The 3,727-nt window shown below is 57.5% G+C and overlaps 1 non-coding gene across 1 annotated transcript; it reads right to left on the bottom strand.

Moving 5' to 3' along the window:
- Positions 1–1,613: 1,613 nt before the first annotated feature.
- TRNAT-AGU (transfer RNA threonine (anticodon AGU)) lies at positions 1,614–1,687 on the bottom strand. Its single transcript has one exon. It is a non-coding gene; the product is annotated as a tRNA-Thr (tRNA).
- Between the last annotated feature and the right edge of the window lie 2,040 nt (positions 1,688–3,727).

The raw sequence follows: 3,727 nt of genomic DNA, 5'->3' as shown, positions 1-3,727 counted from the left end.
TTTAGGACAATTGCCTCAGATCTGCCTCCTACACAAGCTGGCTGGGGCTTCGTGGTGTCCAGTGGCTCACATCCAGCCATGCCCAACACTATGAACCACTCCCCTGGCTCAGCTGCAAAGGGTCAGTGCTTCTCAGTACCCTGAGGCTGACAGGGAGCCCCCTCAAACCCACTTCTGCTCACTCAGCTTTGCCACAATGGAGTGGTGGGTCTTGCCCTCTTGGACACAGCTTTGCTTCTTTCCCTTCCACTCCGACACCCACGTCTGCTCCTGGGCTGCCATGAGCCACCCCGGACATGCCATGAGACAGACACAGGATTCTTCCTTCCCTCAGGCAGCCTCACCTCCACAGGCTTTGGCAGAAGAAAGGGTGGTGCTCCATTTATGGGCCTAAAGCACTCAGCTTCCGCCCCGCCCTCCTTCCTCAGCTTGGCTTCCTTCTTCCCCTACATTCCTGCCTCACTTCTTCCTTCAGCAACTCAAGCAGAGGAGGCCAGCAGGGAGAGCCGACCTCCACAGGAGAACCTCCAAGGGCAGGGAGGCCAAGATTCAAGCCTCCTAGAAGTGACTGGTTTATCTCCTGCAGCTTCCCCATGTTCACAGCAAAGGCAATGCTCAGCTGAGGTCTCCATCTTCTGTCACACAGGAGCTGGGCTTATTAGAGGGACAGGTGGGGGCAGAAGGAGGTGAGGGGAGAGAGAATAAGGAAAACGTTGAGGCTTCTACTTCTTTTTGAGCAAGGGACCTTTTACATGTTAAGCAAATGTGACAACCACTACACCACAGGAGCTCTTGGGGCAAGACTTTTCCATCCCTCCAATTCCATTGACATTCTGTCAGGCACACAGGGCTGGAGAGCCTTAAAGAAATTGTGGGGAGCCCTTCACAGGCTCAGCTGCTGGATCCGAGGGCTGCAGCTGCGTTCAGGAAGTATGACTGGGGCTTCAAGGGGAGTGTGATACACCACAGCTGGGAAGAGGAGCTAGTAACCCCCATCTCCCTCCTGTGTGTGTCAGTGTGATCTGAAATGGAAAGCGGCCCAGTGAGGAAGTGACTGTCTAGGAAGGAGAACTGCAGAAATGGAGTTAGGGTTCATTGCAGGACCACAAGCTAAATATGAATCAACAGGGTGATGCTGTAGCACAAAAAGCAAACGTGATTCTGGGATGTATGAACAGGAGAGTTGTGAGCAAGATGTGAGAGGGGGCACAGTACATGCTGTGCTGTGCAGGTACTTCTCTTCCCATCAGCTCACACCTCCATGTGCTTCCCCACCATCCTGGCCATATTCTGCCTTTCTGGGACTTTTCTTCTAACTTGTTTGGGTTTTGTCAATGACAAAGGGATGTGAGAGGAGAGTAACTCTCCTTCTCCTGCCCTGCCCAGACAGCCCCAGAGCTGGGAGGATCATCCTCTCTTCTTGCTGCCAGAGGAGTCACCTTCCCAACATCAGTTCCAGCTGACTTTGCCTGAGCTCTAGTCTGTGAGTGGAGGCTTTCCAATGCTCCTCTCCCATCAGCCTTCACCTTCCCCAGCAATGACTGCGATTGCTTAGGGAGGGCTCTTCTGTTCCCCAGACAGATGTAGGAAAACATTGCCACAGATGTGCAGCAAGGCACCACTGGGAGTTGAACCCAGGATCTCCTGTTTACTAGACAGGTGCTTTAGCCAGCTGAGCCATGGTGCCCACCCCTTTAACCTGTGGGTTTTGACAAAGAGGTATCTGCATAAGTCTGTGTCTTCAACCAGAAACCCGTCCTGCAGCACTTTAAAGGTTACTGACCTAATTTATCCAGTGCTGAGCTTTTGTGGGGCTGAACCACTGTGATGAACTGCCCACAGCCAGCCCTTCCCATTCCCCAGCACAGACATTGTGCCTGAGGGAAGCCTCCTCTCTCCCCACCTGCCCCAGTGCAGGATCCCACCAGCAGAGCCTGGAGTCCTGCCCGTCCTTTGCTCCCCCAGCCTGAGACCCCCCCTCACTTTCACTCTGTGCTCCCCACTCCCTCCTTTCTCCCTCTTCACACCCCAGGGGTGGGGCGAGGAGGGCCCAGCTGTGGGGCACAGTTATCTCCTGTCTCTCACGGAGGGGGGATGGGCTGCGCTGCCCCAGCTGGAGCTCGTCAGGGGGAGTGTTTGATGCAGCGTAACGAGAAGAACATTTTGCCTTTCTGTCTCCTTCTGCCCTTCAGTCCCACTTGTGACCCTCCACACAACCCCTTTGCTCTGTTACCAGCCCAGTGCAAATCCCTGTGCCCTGGGGGTGGGGCTGACTTTACAGCTTTCCCTGTGTGAAACCTTTGAGCAGGGCCGGGGACTTGGCAGCCAGTCAATGGCCTCCCAGGGGCTCTTGGCTTTTCCAGGAGATCCCACAGGCAGCCCTGGCCCAGACTCCTCTCACAGGGACCAGCTGCCCTTTGGATCCTCTTCATGACAGTCACTCACCTGCAGGGAGTGTGGAGCTGTGTAGACAGGACTGGCACTGGGGGCCCAGCTCAGAGGTGGCCTTGAGCCCAGTATCTGGACAGCGTGTGGGAAGTGAGGGGCACCACAGAGCTGGGCTGGTAGGGGCTGCAAGTCATGAGTAAGAGGCTTCCCAGGGCTGTTAGGGGCTGTAGGTCAGGAGCGAGGGGCACCACACGTCTGCACTGGCGAGGGCTGCAGGTCTGTGGTGAGGCCCCTTCGCTTCACAGGCTCCCTTAGTGCAATTCACTCCCTGGGCAGCACAGACAGTGTGTGCTGGGGCCGAGGGCGGCTCTTCTGCTGAGCGTGAGCCCTGCTGTGTCTGCCCCACGCAGGGAGCTGGGGCTGGGATATGGTCCCAGGGGATTTGCCTCTTGCCCTGGGATCAGATCTGTGGCTCCCTGGGGGAGTTGGCAGCTGGCAGAGGGGGAATCCAGGCCAGCCTGAATTGGAAAGCCTCTGGGCTGCTGTAATAAGAATGGAACTGAGTTGATGCCACCGGCTCATGTAGACAAGCTCTGCAATGCAGCAAGGGACTTTCTGGGGTGCAGCTCACAGCACTGAGGCACAAGCCCCAAGTCCCAGCTCCTTGCTCCAGGGACAGGCTGTTGCAATGGGCAGCCCTGGCTCACACAGGGCCAGGTGGGTCTTTGAGCTCGGGCCATGTGCACCCATAAAGTGTGGAAATTTGAGCAGGGTGCTGTTGGCCATGCCGCCATCCTGGGACCATGCTGTGGCTGGGCAGTTGCGGGTCGGGGTCCCCTGGGGGTGTTTGGGCTCCAGGTCATGTCTGGTGCCCCCGCCCCGTGGCACAGAGGTGTTTGCCCTGTAGGGTACGTACCTGACCCTCCACTGCCACGGTTGAGGGTACCCTGGTGGGTGGATGCCTGGCTGGTGCTCTGAGAGGAGAGCTCTATGAGGAGCCCCCCCTCCTTGGTGCTGGATCCCTCCTCTTCCATCCCAAGGGGTGGCTGCTCGGGTGGGCCCTGGGGTGCAAGGTTGGCCTCTGGGATGGACTCCAGATCCCAGGCCTGCTGGGACTCCTCAGCTGCTGTGTCCAATGTGGTCTGGGGGGAGGAGGTGTTCTGGGGGATCAGGATATCCCTGAGCTCCCTGTAATAAGAGGAAAGTGGTGGGGGCAGCCCCAGACCAGCTGGTCGACTCCCAGTCCCGGGTGTAATCCTGCCGCAACTCCTTCACCTTGCTACAGACGTGATCTGCAGTGTGGGCAGGGTGACTCTGGGTGGCCAGGCCCTTGGCCAGT

This window comes from Carettochelys insculpta, chromosome 7, assembly GCF_033958435.1.
Source record: "Carettochelys insculpta isolate YL-2023 chromosome 7, ASM3395843v1, whole genome shotgun sequence".
Lineage (NCBI taxonomy): Eukaryota > Metazoa > Chordata > Testudines > Carettochelyidae > Carettochelys > Carettochelys insculpta.
Note: the sequence above shows the minus strand (reverse complement) of the source record. Positions and strands in the feature narration are given on the sequence as shown.